Source organism: Rhinoderma darwinii, chromosome 3 (assembly GCF_050947455.1).
Source record: "Rhinoderma darwinii isolate aRhiDar2 chromosome 3, aRhiDar2.hap1, whole genome shotgun sequence".
NCBI lineage: Eukaryota > Metazoa > Chordata > Amphibia > Anura > Rhinodermatidae > Rhinoderma > Rhinoderma darwinii.
In genome coordinates, this window is record NC_134689.1 from 241,876,552 (window position 1) to 241,898,192 (window position 21,641).

Sequence of the window (21,641 nt, forward strand, 5' to 3'; positions counted from 1 at the left end):
AGAATATGGCTAAATATATCCATCACACATATTTAAAAAAAATAGATTTTAGAATAGTTTAGCTTTATTAACTCAGCAGGCATGGGTTACATATCATTACAAGAGAACTGTCAGTGTCAACAAAACAGAATCTACTCAGAACATTTCTAATCCTAAATGTTATTTTACTATTTGCACTTTTCTAAGGACTCTTATTCAATGCATTTTTCTGTTTGCAGTGCAGACTGTATATTCAAATATATTACACAGAACATATGTAGAAAAAATTGCAAACTAAAGATTGCAGATATTGAAATGGGGTTAAGCCAATAGAAATGCTTACTGCAGCGACTTGTATCTTGGAAGCCTTAGAGACTATAGACACCATTGCAATTGTTTTTTATTGTTCATTTGCTTCATAAATGCAGAGTTGAACGACTTTCTGAATACTCTTCATTAAAAAATGTGCTTTTATTTTGCTGTTGTAAAGTTTGTGCAGCTCCTGTAGATAACTAGCTGTGTTGCTGCTTCTAACTCAAATCTGTCAGTGTACTTCTGATGGGCTGACGTAATCTGTTCTCCCCTCTCTTTCAGTGTTTGTGATAGCAGCAGGGAGGGGGAGTAGGTTGTACACAGCAGATCAGAGAGTGGAGGAAAGCTCACACAGGCTGTCAGTATCAGAGAGTAGATATGGAGAAGAGCAGAAGGGCAATCACACAGGCTAGTGTAGAGAGAAAGCTGTATGATACATGAGGTCTAGTGAAGACAGCAGCATCCTGGACACGCAGACCTCACATACAGCATGTATTACTGGAAGGAACACATCCACAGGTGAAAAGTCTGAAACTAGAAGCAGGTTGCAAACTGAATATCAGGTCTGAAAACAAATAAAAGAATGGAGATTGCAGCCTGAATCTTAGTGCAAATTTTTTAAGTAACCACTTACAGATATAAAAATAATTTTTTCCATGTCAAAGGTTTCCATAGCTTTTAATGGTAGTACATTTTAGGAAGTTAAAATGGCCCTCCAATTTATTTCTATAAGATGTCTTTATACTGTCTTGCTCACACAGCTGAAGAGCTTGCTACAGCTGTGCCCTGTGCGAACAGCACGTTATCAGCTCCTATGCAGACCTATGTGCACCAGGTTGATGCTGCTACTGCTCTGTTGTTACAGACTATTAATAAACATTGTGTGCAGTTGTCTCCTGACTGGTGCTGTGAGCATTCTGTTAATTTGACTGTTTAGTAAATTAATGAAAGACGAGTAAAAGTGGATACACTGCAATGCAGTTTACAAAACCAAATCAAACATAGATGCATGTACAGAAATATTATGTTTGTCTTCCACAAAGTGCTGCATAAGGTGTACAATAGACAAAGCAGATAAAAGCCTTACTAATTTGATCAATAATTGTAGAAAACTGTTCTCAATTCCTTCAGATTAAGGGTGTGTTCACATCAGCGTTGTCTTTCCGTTGAGGGGCTTCATTAGAGCTTTCCGTCGGGGGAAGCCCTCAATGGAAAGGCAAACGGAAATTATAGTGTGCATCACCATTAATCTCAATGGTGACTGATACTTTGCTAATGGTTTCCGTTAGTCACCATTGTGAAAGGGTTCCGTTTTTTTGACGGAATCAATAGCACAGTCGATAATGGTGATGCAAACGAAAGCTATGGTTTCCGATTGTCTTTCAATTGAGGGGTTCCCCTGACGGAAATCTCCGACTGTACCCCTCAACGGAAAGACAATGCTGATGTGAACAGGAGCCAATACAAATAATGGAAAGTTTCTAAGGCTAGATTCACACATGCCGTGTTGATGCCGTTCTATTGCAGTTTTTTTAACCAAAGCCAAGAATATATACTATAGCAAGGAAAAGTATCCAGGAAAGACTCTGTTGTATCCAATCTTGACTATGTACGAGTTCATCTTTAAAGAGTATCTATCATCAGCAATAGGGTACCAGTTTTATTAAGGGGAAAAAAAAACACATTAACCCCTTAAGAAATAAATATTTAGCAAGGGAAGCCTTATTATAGCAGCTGTCCGCATCATGCTGCGCACTTTTCATTTTACGTGTGTATTCATAACAAAGCCCTGGACATATAGGACTCCCATTCTTTACAGATCCAGAGTGCGCTTAGCAGCAGGCATGTCAGTGAGGAGACAATCTGACATCAGCACGGCATGGGCATGTTCAGACTGTGGTACATGCTGCGAGGAGAGCAGTGTTCTGTAAAACATTAGGAGCACAACATGAGCTTCTATAATGCGGCTTCCCCTGGTCTGCTCTATTTACTTTATGAATATGGCAGTTACTGATTGGTAACTGCTGTATTAATACAGTAGATAGCTCTCTTATAGACAGAATACGAGGTCTCTCGTATTCTGATCATGTAGTCTGCTGTGGGCGATTGTTGGAGGACATGTGTTGCCGGGATCACCAAATCCAGAAGTTTGGCCTTGACTCTTGTGAATAGTCGGATCATTTGCATTATGAAACAACATCATATAAAAAAAAATAATATATATATTTTAAAGGCTGTGTACACCTTTGAAAATTTTGTTTTGTGGGGGTCTTTTAATAAAAAATATGTATCAGTGTGATTGGTGCAACTTTGGCATTTTATTAAAAATGGTTGTAACTTTTTGAGATACAGCTGCTTTGTATCCTGTATACTGGGTGAGCAGCACTAAGGACAGATTAAGAAAGGAAACATAGTTGGGAAGATTTATTAAGACTTGCTTATTTTGTGTTGGACTGAGTTACGCTGAATTTGTAAAGTGCACGCCTCTTATAAAATGTGTGCCATTTTCTGGTTTTAGTATTAATAAATCTTTTGAAAAGGTGAAAACCACTCCAGGTATACCCCGCAACTTTTTTCTGCATTTTTTAAAAACTGGAGAGTGCCGTGAAAAGTAAAAAATGTATGCACAAATATGGCGTGCGCCATGACTTGCAACTCTTTTAAGCCAAAAATACTGACATAAATCTATTGATAAATTCTCCCGAAAGTGTATTAGAAAGCTCAATAACTTTCATTATTCTAGGATTTTGCAGAAGACTAGACCGCTCCTTAAACTCAGGATCAGTACAATAATTGTGTTTACAAGGTGACTCGTAAATCTGGTCATATTTATTTTAATTTGGTCTACATGTAACACAATCACACGCAATGAATGTTCTGTGATTGAATTGGCAACGAGGTCTTAGCTTGGTTTTTTTTTAAGGGTTGCTGGATGCATTCCTATGGACAGCGATTTATCAGAATGATTTTTTTTTGTAGTGCATTAAATACTCTGCGTGTAGTCCTAGCCTAATGCATTCCTACAGACAGCGATTTATTGCTCACTCAATAAAAATAATTCTAGGCCTAGCCCCAACCTAAATCCAAACGATCACTGCCTTCCCTAAATTACTGCATGTTATGTACAGGTCCGCTAATTATCCCTGGAATATAGTGTGGAAAATTAAAATGTTAATCCATTGTTCGAAGTAGTACAGGTTTTTAACTAATGCCTCCCCCTACCCAATATTTGCAATTGCTTCTCACAGAGTTGAACATAGTGACAACTGAGATTGTTAAAAACTATCTGTTCTATGAAAATAGTATCATTTAAAGAAACCACCCTGGTTCCTGGTCAAGCCAGAGTATTTCACCTGATTCTCACAGAGATCAAGTGTATGTTTTCAAGGATTAATGCTGCAGACATTTTCAATCGTAGAATTCACTGCAAAATTGCACCAAAGTTGCATGTGGATTTCACCCTATGCATAAAAAAATCTGTAACATGCCCGAAATTCCGTGTACAATTGTACTGTAAATTCCAGCGGATTCCGCACTGAAAATCCAGAGCATTTCTGCAGCGTGTGAGTTCACCCTCAGTCATGCAATTATTTATAATCTAGAAATAAGATTGGAAGGAAATCCGATTGCCACCAAATTTCTAAAATTCTGTAGGAGAAAGCTGTTCACAGTAACAGTGTTCACTGTGCATGTGTTCCCTGTATGTATATGTGTAAATACTTAGAAAAAAATGATATATAGCTTTTATGTGTTCTGCCTTTTCCTTATTATATTTTTCATATATATATACACCTCTGTGCTATCTGTTTTATATATTTGTGTGTGTGTATATATATATATATATATATATTATTATTATTATAAGTGATTGTAAACATGCTGCTTGTGGTGCAAGTTCTGTTTTTCTTATAAACTTTATGTTTTGCTTTGTAATGAAGCCTTTGTTTCCTTATTGAAAAAATACAAAAGAATTTATCTCCCTTCTCAGACCTGTCATTCTTTTTGGTAAAAAAAAAAAAAAATGACCGACCCTTTATGTTTTTGCAACTGAGAACTAATAAGTACAGATATAGAGTGTGAGCCAATGAATGTATTTGGTACGGAATTTTTTATGTACACAAATATTTATTTAGTATACCATCAACTCAAAAGAGCTTCATTAACACTATAGTAATGAGTTTGACATCACTGTTTTAACTTGTCAAGCTCTTCCCTCTGGGATGTTATTGATTTGTCAGGTTACTTTCCCCAACTTGTCGAGAGCTGCCAGTATTGGAGGACAGGTTATTGGTCCTAGGCCCATCCCATGTTTGCTGATTCTTTAGCAAAAGAATAGTGTTCATTTCAAATTTGTTGGCAATCATTGTTACGACACTAGGGTTGCCAGATATTTGGCTAGAATCGCAGCATCTGACTTTGGCATTAACTACTAATATAGTGCTTGGATAGCCGGATTGTGGCAGGTACATCATAAGGCTGGGTTCACACGTGGCGGAATTTCACTTAAATTCCGCTGCGGACACTCCGCAGCGTTAATCCGCAGCGGAGCCGTTTCTCCATTGACTTACACTTTAATTTAGCAGTGTTCGTTTAGACGAGGCATAAAATTCCGCTGCGGAGCATAGGCTGCGGAGCGGAATTTGGTGTCCGCAGCATGCTCTGTCTGTTGCGGAGCAGTGGCGGCCTCATGGCGGAATTTCTCCATTGACTTCAATGGAGATTCTAATTTCCGCAATGAAGTCCGCAGCTGTCATGCACATGTTATGTGTGCTGCGGATCCGTCTTGCTTTTTTAACTTGACATTTCTTCATTCTGGCTGGACCTATGTATTTCTAGGTCTACAGCCAGACTGAGGAAGTCAATGGGGCTCCCGTAATGACGGGAGCGTTGCTAGGAGACGTCCGTAAATAGTCACTGTCCAGGGTGCTGAAAGAGTTAAGCGATCGGCAGTAACTGTTTCTGCACCCGGGACAGTGACTACCGATACCAATATACATCAACCTGTAAAAAAAAAATGAAGTTCGTACTTACCGAGAACTCCCTGCTTCTGTCTCCAGTCCGGCCTCCCAGGATGACGTTTTAGTCTAAGTGACGGCTGCAGCCAATCACAGGCTAATAACAGGCTGCAGCGGTCACATGGACTGCCGCGTCATCCAGGGAGATCGGGCTGGATGCCGAAGGAGGGACGCGTCACCAAGACAACGGGCGGTAAGTATGAATTTCTTTGACTTTCACAAGGGAAAGTGCTGTCCCTTCTCTCTATCCTGCACTGATAGGGAGAAGGGAAGTACTTTTACCGCAGTCCGCAGCAGCTAGTCCGCAGCAGCTAGTCCGCATCAATTTACTGCACATTTTGTGCAGATCCGCTGCAGAATCTGCAACGCAGATTCTGTGCGGCATTGATGCGGACAGTTGCGGAGGAAATCCGCCACGTGTTGTCATGCCCTAATGCAGGCTTCCTGGGTTTAAGCACACCCCAATTGTTATATCTGATGCAGTTAATAGGTAGTGTCCTTTCAAACTCATTCACAGCCCAAGTTGTGCACTGTATCAACCAGTGTGCTTTTCCCTATCATGCCCTCTAGAGTTCCAACAGGCATCAAATAGAATGTCTACAATTTGTGCGTAGATCTCACTGAGCAACCATCAAAGTTCTTTGTTGTGGGATAGCAAAGACTTTGTGACAGTTTCTCTTTCTCAAGCCCAATGCACACAACCGTATGTTTCATCTGTAATTACGGACCCATTAATTTCTATTCGCCACGGACACCTTTCAGTATTTTTACCGATGGGTCTCCGTGGTGAAAAAATTATAGAACCTGTCCTATTCTTGTCCGATTACTGCACGGAATCTCCCATAGAAGCCTATGGGCCCTTCCGTAAATACGGACGGCTACGGATGTACATCCTTTAACCGTCCGTATTTACGGAAGCGTTGCTATGCAACATGTTGGTGACATCATTTGCAGCCTCCCATTTTTTTAAGGTCCGTATATACGGATAAAATACGGCTGCCTACGGATTCGTATTTACGGAGAGATAAAAATATGGTCTCGTGCATGGTGCCCCAGGTTGTAGTTGCTCCCCAACAGCATCAAAGTATCTGGCCCTTCGCTGTACATAAAAACTATCTTTTACTGAGTTACATAGGTTGAAAAAAGACACAGGTCCATCACGTTCAACCTTTCTCAATCAATTACACGTCATTCATTGAATGATTAATTATAACCCTCATTCGTCAGTAAATAAAGATCTAGCCTTTTTTAAATGCTGATATAGTATCTGCCATTACTACCTCTTGGGGTAGGGTATTCCATCGTTTGACGACTCTAACTGTAAAGAACCCTTTTCTATATTAATGTTTGAAATGTCTTTTTTCCACACGCAATGAATGTCCCCTGGTGCTTAGCAGAGTCCTTGGAGAGAACCGGTTATGTGATAGTTCTTTGTATTGACCACACATATATCTATACATGGTAATAAGATCACCTCTAAGGCCCTATTCACACGACAGGGTCCGAGTGTCGGCCGATAAAATCGGCCGTTTTTCCCGGCCGGTCTGCATCCATTCCGTGCCGTGTTGCCGTTTTTAACGGCCTATTTTTGCATCCGTTTTTTTCCCTGTCCGTTTTAAAATCGGATAAATTTAATTTGTAAATTTTTGCCACACACTTCCCTCTGTAGATAATGCCACACACTGCCCTCTGTAGATGCTGCTACAGCCCCCTGCAGGTAGTGCCCCACAGCCCCCTGCAGGTAGTGCCCCACAGCCCCCTGCAGGTAGTGCCCCACAGCCCCCTGCAGGTAGTGCCCCACAGCCCCCTGCAGGTAGTGCCCCACCCACAGCCCCCTGCAGGCAGTCCCGCACAGCCCCCTGCAGGCAGTCCCGCACAGCCCCCTGCAGGCAGTCCCGCACAGCCCCCTGCAGTGAAGTCAGGGTCTCCTCCTGGAGCGGAGACACCGGCCACAGGGTCGGGGATTCCGCTTTAGAAGTTCCTGACCTCACTGTGTCCATATATGGACACAGTGAAGTCAGGGACTTCTCCTGGAGCGGAATCCCCAGCCACATCGCCAGGGATTCCGAAGTCCCTGACTTCACTGCATCCATATATGGACACAGTGAAGGCAGGGACTGCTGCTGGAGCGGAATCCCGAATCCCCGGCCACAGCGTTGCCGATACTGTGGCCAGGGATTGGGAATTCCGCTCCTACAGGGAGCAAAAAAAATACCCTCCTCCTCACATGCACTTCGCACTGTGAGAAGGAGAGAGCGCAAGCGACGGAAGACACGGCAGACACTTGGCGCACATTCAAGTGATGGCCGTGTATTACCCCGCCCCATAGACTTCTATGGGGGCCGGGAGAACGGCCGAAAATAGGGCATGTCCCATTTTTTGATGGCCGGGTTTCCCGGGCCGTCATAAAATCGGTCGTGTGAATAGCTCAATTAGGGGTCTATTGTTCCTACTGCAGCCGTGAGATGGCCGTTTTTTGAACGGCCGCCACACGGCCAGGAAACCCTGTCGTGTGCATAAGGCCTAAGGCCCTGTTTACACAGTTTTTTTTACACAGATACCGCTTCGGAATTGTTAGTTGCATTTGTTAGTTCATCGGCTGATGGTTGCCCTGTTTACACAGGGTAATTATCAGGAAGAAGCGGTCTGTGAACGCTCGTTTGCCAGATAATTGTCTGGTGTAAAAGTGCATTTACTTTTCTGTCTCTAATACCAATCACATTTAAGTTCATGAACCGATGTGATCGGTATTATGGTTATATTATGTTATGGAGACACACATGAGCCATCGGTCCAGCAGACTGACGTAGGTATACCATGAAATTAATATTTTTTGTCAAAATTTACCATGAAGAATGACAAAGGTGGGATTTTAATTGTATTTCTATTTGCCTAATGTTTAACCCGTTAGTGACCGGCCCATAGTCTTTTTACGTCGGTCACTAACGGGCATTATTCCGATGCCATAGACTTTTTACGTCGCGGCATTGGAATAAGTAAACAGAGCAGGAAGCTGTCAAATCTCCCTGCTCTCAGCTGCCAGAGGCAGCTGAGGGCTGGGGGCGTCCCTGCTCTGCTGGGTGAGATCGATATCAGTATCGATCTCACCCGTTTAACCCCTCAGATGCGGTGCTCAATAGCGAGCACCGCATCTGAGTGGTTTTGGAGAGAGGGAGGGAGCTCCCTCTCCCACTGACACCCGGTGATAAGATCGCCGAGTGTCTGTGTCTCCCATGGCAGCCGGGGCCTAATAAAGGCCCCCAGGTCTGCCAGTAATGAATGCCTGCTAGATCATGCCACAGGCATGACCTAGCAGATGCCTGTCCGTTTTAAATGGACAGGCATAATACACTGCAATACAAAAGTATTGCAGTGTATTATAATAGCGATCGGAGGATCGCATAGTAAAGTCCCCTAGTGGGACTAGTAAAAAAGTTTAATAACGTTAATAAAAAAAAAAATGTAAAACCCACTTTTTCCCCTTACGAACTGCTTTACTATTAAAAAAACAAAATACAGTAAAAAAGTTACACATATTTGGTATCCCCGCGTCCGTAACAACCCCGACTATAAATCTATTACATTACTTAACCCGCGCGGTGAATGCCGTAAAAAAATTAAATAAAAAACAATGGAAAAATTGCTGTTTTCTGTGAATCCTGACTTTAAAAAAATGTGATAAAAAAGTCGCATCTACTCCAAAATGGTACCAATAAAAACTACAAGTCTTCCCGAAAAAAAAAAGCCCTCATACAACCGCTATCGGCGAAAAAATAAAAACGTTACGGCTCTTCGAATATGGAGACACAAAAACAAATAATTTTGAAAAAAAAGCGTTTTTACTGTGTAAAAGTAGTAAAACATACAAAAAACTATATAAATTTGGTATCGTTGCAATCGTAAATACCCGCTGAATAAACTTATTGTGTTATTTATACTACATGGTAAACGGCGTAAATTTAGGACGCAAAAAAGAGTGTCGAAATGTCAGATGTTTTTCTATTCCCCCCCCCCAAAAAAAAGTTAATAAAAGTTCATCAATAAATAATGTCCCCCAAATTGGTGCTATTAAAATATACAACTTGTCCCGCAAAAAACAAAACCTTATACAGCTATGTCGACGCAAAAATAAAAACGTTATAGCTCTTGGAATGCGACGATTCAAAGACGTAAAAAATAGCTTGGTCATAAAGGTCTAAAATAGGCTGGTCATTAAGGGGTTAATATCCTTTTATAATTATGATGTTGTTTATTGTACTTGTGTACAATTTTAGTGTATGAGATAATTGGAACACAGAAGGTAAGCTAATAGGCATAGCAGAAGGTTGAAGACCTGCCGTCGTATATGATGTGCGTTACGGAAATGTAACAACGTACTGTATGGTTAAAGCTCTGTTCTCCTGGGATCTAGAGCACATCTGAGCTGACGTTTTACGAAATCACTTGGGACCGTCTAATGTATATACCAAAGTAATAACTGTAACAAATAACAATAATAATTCTGAAATTGATGATTAGATTTAAAAGACTCTTGGAAACAATAAAATATGCTAGATATGTTAGATAGAGACAATTAAATATCATGGGAGTATAGTTTGTATTATACAGTTTTTCATGTTGCAGTTAAAAGACAACTTCACCATTTTGGAAATTTCTTCTCATGGATTTAACAAAGCTGTCAAAATTGCAATCACTTTAACTGGCATTGTATTAAACACCATAGAAATAAATGATATTCCTTTTATACACAGATTTTTTTAAATGAACAAACTGGAGATGTCCTTCAAGTTCAGCACTTCCCGCTGCATGTTGGATATACATGTCTTCGGCACAGAGTACTTTCTGCTCCATGACAGACATACACGTTATGGTCATATCTCTGGGTGATCACCCATGGGAGGGTGTTTGATAGCATCCTCCATCCATCATCCTGAACTAACAACGGGAAGGGAGAATTTTATTACTGTGGTTGACTGCCATAGAGATTTGAGAGGAAAGGGAGGACACACTGATGGCAGTGGATCCATAAACAGTTGAACTTCGGACGGAAAGACTGCATACAACTATTGTCTACATGTATTCAGGAGCACAGTCAATCATTATAATTTTTTTTGCATAAATATTCCCTGTGAATACACCAATGTGTACATGTACATAAATGTGTAATACATCATATTAAGAAAAGTGGTCTCTTCATCACCTATCAGTCTGTAGTTCCCATTTCCTTGCCTTCACCCCTTAAGGACACGGCCAATTTTGGCCTTGAGGACAGAACAATTTTTTTACATTTCCCTCTTTTGCATCCCGACGCTCATAACTCTCTTATTTTTTGTTCGACGTAGTTGTATGAGACTTTGTTTTTTGCGGGACGATTGGACTTAATGGATTTGTACCAAAAAATGGTACCTACATAATCGTTTAATTTCTAAGAATTTTTATTTTGGCGAAAATGCAGAAAAAAAGCAGTTCTGCAGCAGTTTTTAATATTTTTTTTTTCACCATACACCGATCATCATATATAATGTTATACATTTGTTGTACAGGTTGTTATGGTCGTGGCGATACCAAATATGTATATATTATTTCATGTTTTGGGACTTATATTTTAAAAAAGTTTATTTATTATAAAAAAAATGTTTCTGTGTATTTTTTTTACTTTTTATTTATTTATCATTAATTTTTTTTACATTCATTTAACTGTTTTTTTTTTAATCCCATAAAGGGATTTATCATTTTTATTTTGTAACTAATGTACTGGCATAGATCTATATGCCAGTACATTAGCCTGTGTACTGATTGTACGCAGGCAGTTGTTAGGGCAGACCTCTGTACTCATGTGCTTCTGAAGTGTCTGGAAAACATGAAAAGTGCCTGTTTCTGGTACCACAGCTGCCATTCCTGGGATATATTGTGTCTGCAGAAAAATTGGAAGTTGATCACCAAAAACTTTCTTCATTCCTGTCCTGTCCCCTGCCTCGGGGGCTAAAGGCTATCCATTTATTTTGGGGTTTTTGCTTATAGTTATTGCCAGTTCATCGATCACTTCACCACCTACTCTATATGGCTCCTATCTCTTATCTATTAAAAAAGGAGTTTGCTTCTGCTCCAGTTCATTGTCCTTATTCCAGCTGTCATTTCATTCTGGAAGTCAATGCCTCATCCATGGGAGTTGGTGCAGTCCTCTCACAAAATAACTCTTTGGGATAATTCTGGTGTTGCAATTTCTTTTTAACCCCTTAATGACCAGCCTATTTTAGACCTTAATGACCAAGCCATTTTTTACGCTTTCCCATCATCTCATTCAAAGAGCTATAACTTTTTTATTTTTGCGTCGACATAGCTGTATAAGGTCTTATTTTTTGCGGGACAAGTTGTAATTTTTAATAGCACCATTTTGGGGTACATAGAATTTATTGATTAACTTTTATTAACTTTTTTTGGGGGGGAATAGAAATAAACCTGCAATTTCGCCACACTTTTTTGCGTCCTAAATTTACGCCGTTTACCGTGTGGTATAAATAACACTAACTTTATTCAGCGGGTTGTTGCAATTGCAACGATACCAAATTTGTATGGTTTTTGTATGTTTTACTACTTTTCCACAGTGAAAACACTTTTTTTTTTTCAAAATTATTTGTTTTTGTCTCTCCATATTTGAAGAGCCATAACTTTTTTTATTTTTTTGCGAATGCAGTTGTATGAGGGCTTTTGTTTTGCGGGACGATTTGTAGTTTTTATCGGTACCATTTTGGAGTGATGCAACTTTTTGATCACTTTTTATCCCATTTTTTTTTTTAAGGCTGGATTCAAAGAAGACATTAATTTTTGCATGTTTTTTTTAATTTTTTTACGACTTTCACCGTGCGGGTTAAATGATGTAATACGTTTATAGTTGGGGTCGTTACGGATGCGGCGATACCAAATGTGTGTAACTTTTTTACTTTATTTTGTTTTTTTAATAATAAAGCAGTTTGTAAGGGGGAAAAGTGGGTTTTTCATTTTTTTAATCCACTTTTTATTAAACTTTTTTTTTTTTTATACTAGTCCCACTAGCGGACTTCACTATGCGATTATCTGATCGCATTTCTAATATACTGCAATACTTCTGTATTGCAGTGTATTATGCCTGTCCGTGTAAAACAGACAGGCATCTGCTAGGTCATGCCAGAGGCATGACCTAGCAGGCATTTACTACAGCCAGACCTGGGGCCCTTTATTAGGCCCCTGGCTGCCATCGGTGACACAGACACACGGCAAACTTATCGCCAGGTGCCGGTGGGATGAGAGGGAGCTCCCTCTCTCCAAAACCACTAAGATGCGACGCTCGCTATTGAGCGCCGCATCTGAGGGGTTAAACGGGTGATATCGATTTCACACGTTCGAGCAGGGATCCCCCACCGTCCGCTACCTCTGGTAGCTGAGAGCAAGATTTGACAGCTCCCTGCTCTGTTTACTTATTCCGATGCAGCGACGTAAAAAGGCTATTGCATCGGTATAAAGCCCATTAGTGGCCGCCGTAAAAACACTATGGGGCGGTTACTATCGGGTTAAACACCTTCAGTCTTGCTGAATAAAATTACTCCATTGATGATGAGGAGTTGATTGACATTAAAATGGCATTAGAGGAGTGGTAATATCTACTGAATTGAACCAGTAATTAATAGTTGAGTGGAGGTTCACATTGGCACTATTCACATTAATGGATCACGGCAGTCAATATGCCCAGGGGGTGCTCATCGAGGGATACACCACGCTCAGGCATCGAACTAGGGGGCTGGACCCCTCTTATAGTCCAGGGTACTCACGGGTCAAAGGTCGTCCATGATGTCCGGCGCGCACGCTCGCTCGTCCCTGCTCTTAGAGGGGCAGCGCGCAGAGGTGAATGGATGCAAGCGCTGGCATCTCCTGAGGAGGCTGGGGCCAGCGCTTGCCGACTCGTGGCTGCGGCTGTCAGCGGGAGGTTGGAGCTGACAGCCCGCAGCCACGGACATTAAAGTGATATGTACTGACCTTTACCTATAGACATATCTGCAATGTCTTCCTTGCCATGCTGCTTTTAACTAATGTAGCAAAATAATATCATATCTCACTCCATGGAAACCAATGTGGCGTTGTATATTTGGGGTTTGATATCATTTTCTTATTTTTGTAATATATTATAGATTTATTTTTCTCTGCTGCTTAAATTAATAAACATCTTTTTGATACAATATATACATTCTAGTCTATATGCTCCTTTTGTTCGATTTTGGTTTAGAAGTACCGAAGCCTGCTAGATCCCAAAGGTGGGGCCTAAAAGACTTCCGGCCGCAAAAGGGAGATGGTGCAGGCTCAGAAGCTAAGCCTGCAACATCAGCCATAGTTGTCAGCTGTATGTTACAGCTGACGCTGTGCTGTAACGGCAGGTAAAGCTAGCTCTTATCCCTATCATTACCCCTTTAGATGCCGCGATCAAAAGCGATTGCGGCATCTTAGTGGTTTGTAACGATTGACACGATGTGATCAAGGACGACGATCATTGCTATGGCAACCGGAGGCCTTACAATGGCCTCCTGGTTTGCCACGTACTATAGCCTTTCAGGCCCCGCCCAGAGATGGAACCTATTAGGCTTGTTGTCAGTGAATGACTGACCACTCTAATGCATTGCACTACGTGGGTAGTGCAATGTATTAGAGTAAAGCGCAGAGGTGCAGGCCCTCAAGTCCCCTAGTGGGACAAAAAGAAAAAGTTAATAAAAGTGAAAACATAAAAGTTTTACATTTAATAAAAACACACTGCCTCTTTTCCTATGTCTTTTATTATAGGAAAAACGTTTAAAAAAAAGTACACTTATTTAGTATCACCGCATCTGTATAGGCCCAAACTATAAAACTACGTTATTTTTCCCGCTCAGTGAACACCACAAAAAAAACGTGAGTCTGGCATTGTTTATTATTTATCACCACCCCTCCCAAAACATGGTATAAAAAGTGATCAAAAAGTTGCATTTACCATACTCCAAAACACTACCAATAAAAACTACAATTGGTCCCGCAAAAAAACAAGCCCTTAGGGACAAAACCGCCTCCGCCTCCCATTGAAGTCAATGGGAGGCATTTTCAGCCATTTTTTGGTGCGCTTTCCGAGTAAAATAAGAAAACTCCGTGTGAACCGACCCTGAGGCTTCATTCAGACGAACGGGAATTACGTCCGTGCAACGCGCGGACATGTGCGTGATTTTTACTCAGCGTGAGTCCGCTGAAAAAAAGTCACGACATGTCCGTTCTTTCGGCGTTTTGCGCGAATCACGCACTCATTGAAGTCAATGGGTGCATGAAAAGCATGCATGCCGCACGGAAGCACTTCCGTGCGAACTGTGTGATTCGCGCAACAGCTGTCAAAAGGATGAATGTAAACAGAAAAGCACCACGTGCTTTTCTGTTTACAAACATCCAAATGGAGTGTCATAATGATGGCGGCTGCGCGAAAAGCACGCAGCCGCGCATCATATGCTGCTGCCACACGGAGCTGGTAAGTGGTTTTTGCGTGCGCAAAAACGCCACGCTCGTGTGAATCCAGCCTTACACAGCTTTTTTTTTTACTGAAAAATAATTTTAACCCGTTCGTGACCGGCCCATCGTGTTTCTACGTCGGTCACTAACGGGCCTTATTCCGATGCCATAGACTTTTTACGTTGCGGCATCGGAATAAGTAAACAGAGCAGGGAGCTGTCAAATCTGGGGGCTGGGGGTGTCCCTGCTCTGCCGGGTGAGATTGATATTAGTATCGATCTCACCCGTTTAACCCCTCAGATGCGGTGCACAATAGCGTGCACCGCATCTGAGTGGTTTTGGAGAGAGGGAGGGAGCTCCCTCTCTCCCCCACCGACACGATCTGGCAGCCGGGGATCTAATAAAGGCCCCCAGGTCTGCCTGGAGCGAATGCCTGCTAGATCATGCCGCAGGCAAGACCTAGCAGATGCCTGTCCGTTTTAAACGGACAGGCAGTAATACACTGCAATACAAAAGTATTGCAGTGTATTATAATAGCGATCGGAGGATAGTGAAGTCCCCTAGTGGGACTAGTATAAAAGTAAAAAAAGTTTAATAAAGTTATTGAAAATAAAAATGAAAAACCCACTTTTTCCCCTTACAAAATGCTTTACTATTAAAAAAAAAACTACAATAAAGCAAAAAAGTTACATATATTTGGTATCGCCGCGTCCGTAACGCCCCCGACTATAAAGCTGTTACATTATTTAACCCGCACTGTGAACGCCGTAAAAATAAAATAAAAAACAATGGAAAAATTGCTGTTTTCTGTTAATCCTGACTTTAAAAAAATGTGATAAAAAGTGATCAAAAAGTCGCATCTACTCTCAAATGGTACCAATAAAAACTGCAAAAAACAAGACCTTATACAGCTATGCCGACGCAAAAATAAAAAAGTTATAGCTCTTCGAATGTGACAATGGAAAAATGTAAAAAATGGCTTGGACATTAGGGCCCAGATTGCAAGCAGGGGGAAGGGGTTAAAAAAAGTTATGGCTCAAAATATGGTGACAAAAAAATAAATATTGTGCAAACGCTGCAAAACAAAAAAAATTAAAAAATATTACAGTTGGTATTGCCGTAATCGTATCGACCGGCAGAATAAAGTAAAATTGTCATTTAAAGCCCACGATGAACACTGTAAAAAAAATACAAAAAAAAAACCCATTGTCAGAATTGATGGTTTTTGGTCACCTTGCTTGCCAAAAACTCAGATAAAAAGTGATTTAGAAAACAAAAAACAAAAAAAAAAAACACAGATTGTGCCACACAATAAGCCCTCACACAGGTCCGGTGGGGAAAAAATAAAGTTCCGGCTCTCAGAATGGCAACACAAAATGTGCAGATCGTTCCAATAGTAGATAAGATCGGGCACCATTTATCAGTGTGACACCAGCAGCACATCTATGAATTATTATTGTGCCCTGATGTACTCCACACAACTTACATATGCCCCCACATTATAAACTGAAATACCAGTAAAACCCACAGAACTGCAAAGCTAAATCTGCTCTCCAAATGGCGCTCCCTCCCTTCTGAGCCCTACGGTGTGCCTAAACAGCAGTTTGCATCCATATATATGGCATCACCATACCCGTGAGAGCCTGATTAACATTTTGAGGTATTTTGTCTTCAATGGCACAACATATTGTGCACTAAAATGGCATATCAGTGGAAAATTGCAATTTTCACTTTGCACCCTATGCTGCGCATTAATTTCTAGTGAAAAACCACCTGTGGTGTCAAAATGCTCACTACACTTATTAAAATGTCTTCAAGTAGTGACCCCTATTTTGGAAACTACACCCCATTGAGGTCAAATAGTAAAACAAACCCTCGGGCCCTGCAACTGTGGGCCAATGCTGTGAAAATCACCAAAAGAGATTAAAATGCACATGGTGCACTTCACTTCTGGGCCGTCATATGTCCAGGTAACTGATAACTGCCTTGAGGGGTGTAGTTTCTAAAATGGTCACTTCTTGCGGGCTTCCACTCTACTCTGGTACCTCAGGGTTTTGCAAATGCAACATGGCGCCCAAAAAACAATCCTGCAAAATCTGCATGCTATATAGCACTCCTGCCTTTGAGCCCTGCAGTGTATCCAAACAGCAGTTTAACCCCTTCCCGACATTTGCCGTACATGTACGTCATGGAAAGCATTGACTTCCCGCAAAATGCCGTACATGTACGTAAAATGTTTGGCACCGGCTCAGAAGCTGAGTCGGTGCCATCATCACCGGATCTCAGCTGTATCTTACAGCTGACATCCGACTGTAACGGCGGGGACCGAAATTAGCTTCGATCCCCGCCATTAACCCCTTAAGTGCAGCGCTCAAACGCGATCGCTGCACTTAAGGTGTTTGCAGCTCATCGGAGCCCCAGCAATGAAATTGCCGGGGTTCCGGTGGCTGCAATGGCAACCGGAGGCCTAATACTGGCCTCCCGGTCTGCCTAGCACCGAAGCCGGTCAAGATCCGCCCGGCGGCGGAGCCTGATCGGCTTCCGTAGCTGCCGGCAAGATGGCGCCGGGTCAGGAGCTGATCCGGCGTCATCAGCTGTACTGTACAGCTGACATCCACCTGTAACGGCAGGAACCGGAGCTAGCTCCGATCCCTGCCATTAACCCCTTCGATGCAGCAATCGAAAGCGATTGCTGCATTGTAACGGTTACTAGCAGATCGCCAGCCCTGACAGGCAATCGGGACTGGCGACTGCTGTTATGGCAACAGGACACACAATGGTCTCCTGCTCTGCCATTATGGAAGCCGATTTAGGCCCCGCCGGGAGGCGAAGCCTAATCGGCTTGCTGTCAGTGAATGACTGACAGATCTAATACATTGCACTACATAGGTAGTGCAATGTATTAGAAAAAAAAACACCTGACCGTTGGACCTTCAAGTCCCCTAGTGGGACTTGAAGAAAAGTGTAAAAAAAAGTGCAAAAAATAAAAGTTTGAAAACAATAAAAGTTTCAAGTAATCAAATAAAACACAATCCCCCTTTTACTCTTATCAAGTCCTTTATTATTGAAAAATAATAATAAACCATATGTATTTGGTATCGCCACGACCGTAACGACCTGAGGTATCAAAATATTGTATTATTTATTGCACGCGGTGAACAGCGTAAAAAAAACCGTAAAAAACGTTACCAGAGTTTCTGTTTTTTAGTCACTTTGCCCTACAAATGTTAGAATAAAAAGTGATCAAAAAGTCGCACGTATCCAAAAATGGTACCTATAAAAACTATAGCTCGTCCCGCAAAAATCAAGCCCTCGTACACCTCCGTCGACAAAAAAATTAAAACGTTATGGTTCTCACAACTTGGCGACAGAAAAAAAATACATTCTTTTTACAAAAGTAATTTTATTGTGAAAAAAGTTGTAAAACATAAAAAAGTGCTATAAATTAGGTATCGCCAGAATCGTACTGACCCACAGAATAAAGTTAACATGTAATTTATAACGCATGGTGAACACTGTATAAAAAAAACGAAAAAAGCTGTGCCAGAATTGCATTTTTTTTGTTTACCTGGCATCCCAAAAAATAGGATAAAAGGTGATCAAAAAGTCACATGTACCCCAAAATGGTACCAATAATAACTACAGCTCGTCCCACAACAAACCAGCCCTCATACCGCTACGTCTATGAAAAATAAAATTAGTTAAGGCTCCAATAAGTCCGGAAATAAAAAAATATGCAGTTGTGCCCGAGGGGAACATTTCTTCAGTTTGAAGAGGCGATTTATCAAGGACCTAAAATTAGGGAACCAGGAAAGGGAGGGCCCAAACGTATCCGCTGGAAGCGACGGTGCCCGTATTATACCAGGACAACACTTCCCAGCAAAATTCCTCAAACTACAAAGGTGCGGAGTGCGGACCAAAAGGGGCATAAGAAATTACACCATTTATCAGTGCGACACTGGCCTGTGCGGAAAGGATTGCTTCACAGCGTAACACACATCTATGGATTATTTTATTTTTTTCATACCACCTGACTATGCCCCTTATATACTCCGCCCCGCTTACATGTACCCCCACATTATAAAACACCAGCAATACTCAAACAAATTTAGTACCAAGCAAAATCCGCTCTCCAAAAGCCAAATGGTGCTCCCTCGGCTCTGAACCCTACAGCGTGCCCAAATAGCAGTTTCCTTCAACATATATGGCATCGTCATACCCGGGAGAACCCTTTTAACAATTTTTGGGGTGTGTGTCTCCAGCGTCATAAGCTTGGCATGACATATTTGCCACTGAATGGCATATCTAGGGAAAAATATAAATTTTTAATTTGCACCATCCGCAGTGCATTCATTTATGGAAAAGACCTGTGGGGTGAAAATGCTCACTACACCTCTTAATAAATGCCTTGAGGGGTGCAGTTTCCATAATGGGGTCACTTCTCAGGGGTTTCTTTTTATTATTTCACATCTGAGCCTCTGCAGTTGTGAACCAATACTTTGTAAATCGCCAAATTAGGCCTCCACTCCGCATGGTACTCTTCACTCCTGAGCCCTGTCATATGTCCAGGCAAAAGATTAGGGCCACATGTAGGGTGTTTCTAAAACCGGGAAACACCGCATAATAATTAGAGGGCTGTCTTGTTATGGTGGCACAAGCCGGGCACCACATATTGGCATATCTATGGAAGAAAATCCCATTTTCACTCTGCAACATCGAGTGAACACTAATTTCTACAAAACACCTGCAGGGTTAAAATGCTTACTACACCCCTTGGTAAATGCATTGAGGGGTGTCATTTCCAAATTGGGGTCACTTCTGGGGGGTTTCCACTGTTTTGGGCCCACAGGCGCCCAGAAACCAATCCAGCAACATCTGCACTCCAAATGACTGTCCTTTCCTTCTGAGCCCTGCCGTTTGCCCAAACAGCAGTTTATGACCACATATGGGGTATTGCCGTACTCGGGAGAAATTGCTTTACAAATTTTGGGTTCTTTTTTTCCTTTATGTGTTGAGAAAATGAAAAAATTTTCGCTAAAGCTACGTCTTATTGAAGAAAAAGGACTGTTTTTATTTTCACTGCCTAATTCGAATAAATTCTATGAAACATCTGTGGGGTCAAAATGCTTACTACACCCCTAGATGAATTCCTCAAGAGGTGTAGTTTCCTAAATGGAGTCCCTTTTTGGGCGTTTTCATTGTTTTTTCCCCTCAGGGGCTTTGCAAATGTGACCTGGCCTCCGCAAACCATTCCTGCTAAATGTGATCTCAAAAAGCCAAATAGTGCTCTTTCCCTTCTAAGCCCTGCCGTGTGTCCAAACAGCCGTTTATTACCACATCTGGGGTATTGTTTTACTCGGGAGAAATTGCTTTACAAATTGTGGTGCTTTTTCTCCTCTAGTCCTTCTGGAAATGAGAAAAAATTAGCTAAACCTAGATTTTTTTTGAAAAAATGTAGATTATTATTTTCAGGGCCTATTTCCAATATTTTCTGCAAAAAAACTGTGGGGTCAAATCGCTCACTATACCCCTGGATAATTTCCTCAATGGGTGTAGTCTCCAAAATGGGGTCACTTGTGGGGGGTTTCCACTGTTTTGTCCCTCAGGGGCTTCGTAAATGTGACATGGCCTCCGCAAACCATTCCTGCTAAATGTGGACTCCAAAAGCCAAATGGCGCTCTTTCCCTTCTAAGCCCTGCCGTGTGTCCAAATGTCCATTTATTACCACATGTGGGGTAGTGTTTTACTCGGGAGAAATTGCTTTACAAATTTTGCGGTGCTTTTTCTCCTTTAGTCCTTGTGGAAATGAGAAAAAAAATCGCTAAACCTACATTTTCTTTGAAGAAATGTTGATTTTAATTTTCACGGCCTACTTCCAATAATTTCTGTAAAAAACCTGTGCGGTCAAAATGCTCACTACACCCCTAGATAATTTCCTTGAGGTGTCTAGTTTCCCAGATGGGGTCACTTTTGGGGGATTTTCACTGTTTTGGCACCGCAAGAGCCCTTCAAACCTGACATGGTGCCTAAAATATATTCTAACAAAAATAAGGCCCCAAAATCCACTAGGTGCTCCTTTGCTTCTGAGGCCGGTGCTTCAGTCCAGTAGAACGCTATGGCCACATGTGGGATATTTCCTAAAACTGCAGAAACTGGGCAACAAATATTGAGTTGCATTTCTCTGTTAAAACCTTCTGTGTTATAAAAAAAATTGTATTAAAAATTTATTTCTGCAAAAAAATATGAAATTTGTAAATTTCACCTCTACTTTGCTTTAATTCCTGTGAAATGTGTAAAGGGTTAAGACATTTTCTAAATGCTGTTTTGAATACTTTGAGGGGTGAAGTTTTTAAAATGGGGTGACTTTTTGTGCGTTTCTAATATATAAGGCCCTCAAAACCACTTCACAACTGAACTGGCCCCTGTAAAAATAGCCTTTTGAAATTTTCTTGAAAATGTGAGAAATTGCTGCCAAAGTTCTAAGCCTTGTGAGGTCATAGAAAAATAAAAGGATGTTCATAAAACGATGCCAATCTAAAGTAGACATATGGGGGATGTTAATTAGCAACAATTTTGTGTGTTCTAACTGCCTGTCTTACAAGCAGATACATTTAAATTGAGAAAAATGCTAATTTTTGCAATTTTTCACTATATTTTCGTGTTTTTCACAATTAAATACTGAATGTATCGACCAAATTTTACCACTATCTTAAAGTCCAATGTGTCACGAGAAAACAATCTCAGAATCGCCCGGATAGGTGAAAGCATTTCGACGTTATTACCACATAAAGTGAAACATGTCAGATTTGAAAAATGAGGCTCTGTCAGGAAGGTCAAAAGTGG